Source organism: Chanos chanos, chromosome 5, assembly GCF_902362185.1.
Source record: "Chanos chanos chromosome 5, fChaCha1.1, whole genome shotgun sequence".
Lineage (NCBI taxonomy): Eukaryota > Metazoa > Chordata > Actinopteri > Gonorynchiformes > Chanidae > Chanos > Chanos chanos.
In genome coordinates this window covers 42,953,172-42,961,727 of record NC_044499.1, presented here as the reverse complement: position 1 = coordinate 42,961,727, position 8,556 = coordinate 42,953,172, and positions in this window count along the sequence as shown.

Here is an 8,556-nt window from a genome sequence, read left to right as displayed (position 1 = left end):
AATGGGGGAATGCAATTAACCTCTTAACTGGGATGACACTGCATTGTGATGTAAGTAGGATGATTATGGCGAAATCGCTTATCTGTGACGTTATTCGTTTTACTGCTAATTGATCATTATTACTGCAGATATCTGCAGATACTGGTGTCGCCTGCGACGACACCAGTATAACAGTCTAGCCTAGATTATGTGTGACAAATTTAAACCCCATGGTATATGTATCAGAGGCTGTATTGATGGCTTCTCCAGAGAAATAATCTGGCTTGAAGCATACAAAACCAAGAATGACCCACAAGTTGTCGCAGGCTACTTCATTACTGCTGTCACCAATAACAACGGATGTCCACAAAGAGTACAGCTTGACAGTGGAACCGAAAACACCCACATTGTAGCGATGCAAACGTTTCTACGCAACTGTTTGGATGAGGATGGTTCAGATTATGTCACACTAGGTCCAAGCACAGGAAATCAAAGAACTGAACGTTGGTGGGCTACCTTGAGCAAATGCATTCAGTTTTGGATGGACCATTATGAACGGCTGAGTGAAGATGGCCACTTTTCTGACACCTTCATTGACAAAACTCTGATTCAGTTTTGTTTCCAAAATACTATACAAGTATATTCGTCATAACACATTTTGCCAGTGCTTAAATTGGGTGAAAATAAGATCAGGGACTCACCGGGGTGATGATAATACACACCCGTTCATTCAGTATTATTCAACGAATCAATTGCTGTACTAAAAGGGGGGGGGGGGGGGGGGGGTAGTTCAACTACTCCAACTACTAATGGACAATTTAGGTAGTTGAGGTTGGGGGGGGGGGGGTCTTTTACATCCATAGTTCAGATATAGATCTGTACAATCTTGCCAGAATTCAATAAATCAATAAGATTTGATAAGTGTTGACTGCATGAAACAACCACAGAATAAGATTGACCTACAATCCCCGTGCTCCCAGTGGTTGACCTTCAATCATGCATGCTGTCCCCAGCCTATATGGAGCTCAGAGTTATTTGCAGACAGTTGACCAAATTAAACTAGAAATCTGTCTTGAGGATTGTTGTTTAAAGGACTACCCTTGTGATGAGGATGTCTTTAATCGGTATGTTGAACTTATGGCTGAGCACAACCTTGCAATGTCGGATGATGTTTATGAAATTACAGACCTTTACCTGAGAATACGCGAAATTATCATTAATGAGCTGGATAATGAGGAATAGGATGCTCCACACTCACCATGCCAGATTAATTAGTAAAAATGAATTTATGCGATTAATGTACAAGGCATACAAAGGTATTTGTTCATCGAATGTTAGTAAAACATTGACCAATCTGAATATGTGTTGCCATTCATTTGTAATTCTTATATTTATCTGTGGAAACAAACTTATCTGAAGGAGGAGTAAATGTAATGTTGACCATTGCTGATTCTTTTGCCTTTTGACATCTGCTGTAGGCAGTCATGGTATAACTTTAAAAATAAATTGCACCAGTACAGAACACAAAGTAATGATGCTTAATGCTTCTTTATTAAACTTGTGGAATATTTGAACACTAGGATCTACATCATTCACTGTACCAGTTCCTAGTTATAAAATCCCATTTTTAATTCCTATACCATTTCTGGATGTATAATTAGTTATCTTGCAAATAGAACCGCCAAGAACCTTCTGCTCATTTGGAACATTTATACATTGATCATTTGAACACTTGGTTCAACGACATTGTTTATGACAACACTCACTTCTCCAGCTCCTAGTTAAAGAACCAGTTTTAATCCCTACACCATTCCTTCATATACAATACACTGGCTGGTTGCAAGAGTAGTCAAGACCCCAACCCCTTACCTTTTCAAGAAAACAAAAACAAAACTGAACTGACCTACAACCAGGCTGTGATAACAACTATAACATGGAGCCAGGCTTTTCTACATGAATACCAGGATTGTCTTCCCCTGAGGTACAGTATACAAGCTGGATATGATGTACTTGAATTACCAACAAACCGGATTATTTTGACCAGACTAACAGGCTTGTATAAACTATTTGTATTTACATTGGTGCAGCTCCCTGTGGTTTGAATAAAAATAAAAAATTCAAGAGGCCTTATTAAACAGCTAAATGTAAATGGGAATGCTTCATAAAATAAAAGCACCATATAAAAAACACAGAAGTTGTCTGAAACCAATAGGAAATTAATTATATATTATATCAACAGGCCAAGGCACTAAACTATGTCCATCACCCATACATTACTCTCCAAAATTTTATTCATTTCAGACCTAAAATCTGGGCAGCTATCATAATGAATCAACAGCTTTAGAACACATCCACATATATGTGCCACAGGCCTTCTCTAAAAGCCCTGGATGTTTGTAAATTCAGCAGTTATTGTCTTGCCTAGAAACAGATCTGAGCCTGCACAGAATCTCAGAAACAGAGACTGATGCTTTGTATCACACTCTCGCAAGAATGTTGTTAAGTGCTTTGCTATTTCCTTTTCTTGGGCATTCATTGTGGTGGGGAACTTAAGTGATCTAATGATTTTTCTTGCTGTTGGTTGCATGTTTTCATACACAGCTCCCAGTTCCTCAAACTGTTTGCTGAGAGGGGCAAGCATGCTTGTCCACTGCTCAATAACAAAAGCAGGCTCTCGGATGAGAGTTTTGTGTGCTAGTTCTTGTAGAATTTGTTCAAAGTTGTCTGAAGTTGGCAGTCTTCTGCAGCTGTAGTGGTCTAAGATGTCTAATAATTCTCCCTGGTCTGAGCTTTTGAAGTTTGTTCGGCAGGACTCCAAGACAATGCAGTCAGATTCTGACACATACTGTAGAAAGTTATCAGTAAGATCACTTTTTACGTACCCAAGGGCATCGTTGTTCTAAGATCACTGGAGCAATTTTAATGGGGAGGTATTTTTCTTTTTGCCAACCAAAAGAAATGATCCGCCCTACACTCTCCCATGTTTGCTTTCCATAATCATGCCGAAGAAAGGGTACCTTAAAGGTGTTGCCCATGGTGCACTGCTCATAGAATTCATGCCAGAATTCAGAAAGGCAATCCCTAAGTACCCCTCCTTCGTCCTGTCCCATCTCATTTTGTTCATTTGGAAGCAGAAGCTGTATTTGAATTTCAGACTGTGTATAAGCCAGACTTTCATCACTGAAATGCATAATAAGCTCAGAGAGTACCTGACCGCAATGGATGACAAGAATCTTTTTTTCTGGTGTGAGCGGCAAGGTGTCTTCCAGGCTTTGCTCTTCAGTTGTAGATAGGTCTCCATTGTATATTGTAGCAATATTGCTTTTTTCCAGTATATCCTCAGTGAGGACGGCAGAAGTGTTCTGATCTAAACTGGGATCATCTGTGACATCTGTGGGACAATTAAAATGATTTCCAGTGCTTCAACATAAATTACATCTAAAATATCTGAGCTTTGAAATGATTCTGCCACTGGTTGATAAGCTTGGCTGCTGGAAGAGGAAGAACCAGCACCACCCTGCATGTTTTCCTATGTGAGATCTATGCTGTTTGTTTCTTCCTGTGTCTCTACACAACTGCTGCCTCCTCTTTTTTTTTGGTGTCACGTAGAACCTCAGGATTGTTAACTTTGTGGCCTAATACAGCTCTCCTATTGTGCTGTCATCACCTACTGAATGTTCTTCAAAATTCTTTAAATCCACCTCAAATATGGACGATTTTTCCCATTTGGGAAAAATAAATGTACTGCCTCCTCTATTAGCTCTTTCTTTTTCCATTCCTTAGGCACACTTATCTTTCGTGTTCTGCCTCACTCACTCACTCATAATCTAAACCGCTTATCCTGATTAGGGTCACGGGGGGTGCTGGAGCCTATCCCAGCGCTCATAGGGCGAAAGGCGGGGAAACACCCTGGACAGGTTGCCAGTCCATCGCAGGGCAGACACACAGACAAACACACTCACACCTAGGGGCAATTTAGTGTCTCCAATTCACCTACCCTGCATGTCTTTGGACTGTGGGAGGAAACCCATGCAGACACAGGGAGAACATGCAAACTCCCCACAGAAAGGACCTTGGCCGCCCAGCCAGGAATCGAACCTGAGACCTTCGTGCTATGAGGCAACAGCGCCACCGTGCTGCCCCCTTTTTTTGTCCTCATTTGCACAAATCCTTGTGTTTCCTCATCATACAGCATCCAGCCCAGCTCCACTTTTCTCATTGCCCTCCGTGCATTCCTTGCATCCCCTCTTGGTGAGACATATAATTTGTGTCATGACTGCACTTTTGTTATTTACTCAACTTTGCCTTCATTCTCTGAAAAAGCTTTGATTTCCTAGAGCTTGGCGTATCTTCCTGCCTCCTGCAGTACCCCATTACTGCCAATCGGTCTCCGTAAGAAGGCAAATAGTTCCTCAGCTGCTCATCTGTCATTAACTGCAAGACACCGGCATCAACCTACAAAAATTATTATTCTATTTTAATAACTTGGTGTATCGCATTCTCAAACCATAATATTACATGGATCGTTGTAACACTCTTGGCTAAAGGGAGTGTACCCTTTTGGTAGCTGGGTGAACATGGAAACTGAACAGGAAAATATCAAAGGGTCACTACATTTAAAATCAGACAAGACTTGGGAGTAAGACAGGGCTCAAATTGTTTTCATTTTATTTTCATTTCACACCCTTCTAGTAAATAAAGCTGAACTTTGGTCATGCTATTCTACATACTGTAAAGATACAGGGGTCCATTTAAGCTCTGAAATGGTTGCTCTCTTAGAAGGGTAAAGCTCTTATACGTGTGTATTTGGGTAATAAGTGATAGAGCATTCAGAATTGTTCATTGTAATCACACTGAATACCCAAAGCACATAGGCTAATCACCAATGTACTACTCCAACTATGGATACAGTACAACACATATTACAAATGTTTGTATACCTGCAGAAAAAATGGCATGTAGGAATATTATTACAATCTTCAAGTGTTGTAGGAGTGTAGGAGTGCTGTATACCACAAAAAGGTAACTGAAAAATGTAAAGCTCTGAGGATAAACAAATATGCCCACATATGACTTCCTACCGCTGGAGGTATATCACAAAACATTTCCTTATGCTTTCTATAGATAAAATAAGAAGAATTAAGGATGCTAATTTCATATTTGCTCACATGTATAAAAGTAAAACTGACTGATTCTCACACACCTGCTTTACAACCTGTCTGGCTTCAGATGGGATAATGAAGTTAAAAACCTCACATTTCAATCAAGTATTCTTGTCAACCTATAAATCAAAGAAAAGAGGTGTATCAATTTTAATAAACAAAAAGAATACCATTAATTCATAACACTACCATTACTGAACATGAATGGAATGGTGACATGTCATCATCAACACTTCCATTAGCAGCAATAATATCACTATAGCAAACATATACGGCCCCAATACTGACAATCCCACTTTCTTTCATACATTTTTCTCTTCACTGAATGAAATCCCAAATTCAACAATAATAATTGGAGGTGACTTCAATATTGTCATCAACACCAACTTAGACAGGTCTAGCACAAATAATTTTAAATAATTCTAGAAACTGGCACTTCACTGAAACACTACAGCACTATATGAACAACTTTGGCCTTGATGACAGTTGGCAATTAAAAAACCCATCAACCAGAGAATACACTTACCTCTCACGGGTTCACCAGTCATTCTCTCGCATAGATTTTTTTCTTACCAGTAATTCAATTATATCCAATATTTCAGACTTTCACATCCACCCCATCATAATTAGTGATCATGCCTCATATCCTTCAAGCTTAACACTAAACAATTCGAACAACCCTCAACCAGATGACGTTTCAGTATCTCATTGCTTAAAAATACGGATTTTAACACTTTCTTCAGAGAGGAATGGACATTCTTCATGGAAATGAACGATTCCCCGGAAATCTCACCCCCTTTACTTTGGGAAACTGCTGAAGTAGTACTGAGAGGAAAAATCACATCATACTCATCACACAAGAAGCAAAAGGAAAATGAGATGGAAAAAGAAGTTGGAACAAAAGGAATTAAGAATTAAATGACAAGTATGCTAATAATCCCACAGAACAAGTTGTGAATGAATTAACAGCAACCAGTTTTCAACTGAACACTATCTTAAAAAAGAAAAACAAATTCATAATGCAAAGACTAAGACATGACAATTTTGAACACAACAACAAATCTGGTAAATGTCTGGCAAACCAGTTTAAACAAGGCAGACAAATTCATTATCCCAGTCATAAAGGACTCAGCAGGGGAAACCATGCAAACACCCACAGGCATAAATAATACATTTCAGGAATTCTACACTGAATTATATACCTCAGATCATGAACCAAAATTAACAGACATCTGCTTCTCCCTCAACAGTATTAACCCTCCTCAGCTTAACAAGGAAACAGCAAATGGACTAGACATACCATTAACACTGGAAGAATTCTATGACGCTTTCAACCAGATACCAAATAATAAAGCACCTGGACCTGACGGTTTCCCTGCTGAGTTCTTCAGGCACTTCTGGGACACAGTCTCTCCACTTTTCTTTAGAATGACTGTTGATAATAAACAAAACTCAAAAATCCTGCCACGTATGAACACAGCCCTCCTCCCAGTACTACTGAAGCCTGACAAAGACCCAACCCTATGTTCTAGCTACCCCTGTCACTCATCAACACCGATCTCAAAATTATCAGTAAAGCACTAGCCATCAGAATTGAAAGAGTAACCCCATCACTCATTCACTGAGACCAAACTGGATTTATCAATGGAAGAGACTCAAATCACATGTACAGATTATTAAATTTAATCAATACATCCCAAAAAAAAGTCAAACAAAAACAATACTTGAAAAGGCATTTAATAAAGTAAATTGGACATATCTATTCGAAGCACTTCAGAAATTTGGATTCGGGGAATCGTTTATTCAATGGACAAAAATACTGTATAATTCACCAGTGGCAACAGTTTCTACTTCCAGACTAACATCACAGGCTTTCATGCTACACACTCTCACCATCACTTTTTGCCCTGTTCATTGTACCTCTAGCCACTGCAGCATGCCAAAATAACAACATCAAAGGAATCCAAACCCCCAACACGCACCACAAAAGCAGCCTTTATGCAGATGACATACTGCTTTATCTTCAAGACCAATCAAACTCCCTGCAAAAAGCCATGAAGCTCATCAGTTCATTTTCTTAAATATCAGACTACTCTATAAACTGGACAAAATCAACAATTTTACCCATCTGTGGAGCTGACACGCCCCTCACCTCCTCAGATAATATCAAATATCTAGGCATAAATATCTCCACCAAGCTGTCAGAGTCGTTTCACCTTAACTTCACTCCACTATTAAAATCAATAGAAAATGACTTAAACTGTAGAACAAATTTACCACTCTCTCTAATTGGCAGAATAGCAACTGTAAAAATGACCATACTACCTAAAGCGAACTACCTCTTCAAAATGACCCCAACTCAACCCACTACTAACTGGTTTAATTCACCCCAACTCCGTCACAACTAAATTCTACCAGAAAAATAAACCACCCTGGATTAAACTAGCAACTTTACAGAAACACAAATCTCAAAGAGGACTGGAAGCACCAAACTTCTACTATCATTACCTGTCTAATCAACTACAGTACATCTCAAAGTGGATTCATCCCAACCAACACAATAACCCTTGGGTTGAAATAGAACACCCAGAATGCAATGAAATTTCAATCTCCAACTTACCGCTCCTTACCACTTCCACAAAACACCATGATTGCTTCAAAAGTACCATAATCTCAACAACCCTGACAGCTTGGTGAAAAATGAATAAATTCTTTAAATTCACAATATCACCATGTAAATACACTCCAATATGACACAACCCCAACTTTTCACTCAAAAAATCACCACTCCATGTCCCGCATATAGTTATCCATTTACTTTTCCTTCTTTATCCCCTCACTCTCTTATTACCTTTCATTGATTTAGTCCATCTGTCTGTCTGTCTCCTTGTCTACCTGTTCACCTGTCTGTCTGTCATTCTACAGCATGCGACCTGTCTGTCTGCATGTTTGTTCTTTTGCCTGTCCTCCTGTCTCCTCCGCATGCGAGTATGTAGACTCACCAAAGAAAATTTATAAAAAGAAAAAAAAAAGAGAGAAAGTACGATGTGACTCCCATGTTGGAGGGGTGGTGGCTCATAAAAAGAAAAAAAAAACAGAGACAGTTTCACACTACGGCACTAGCAAATTAATTAGCTGAACACCATCTTCACGGTAGCGGTAGGTAGGTAGCGCTAACTGCTTTCTTCTCTTGAGTGACAAACCTTGCTCTTTTGGAGGGGTTTGTAAGTGCATTGCTTGGAGCATCTAAGTAAAAAATTGTCTGATGTTAGTTGAAGCCATAGAGAAATACATATTGTCAATGTCACTTTTCAATGGGACAGCCCTACAGATCTGGGCTTTCACTTGATCAAAGTTGAGTCTAAATAGGTTGATAAATCAATGAAGAAGGCATTTATCCTAGGTCGTGTTTGAT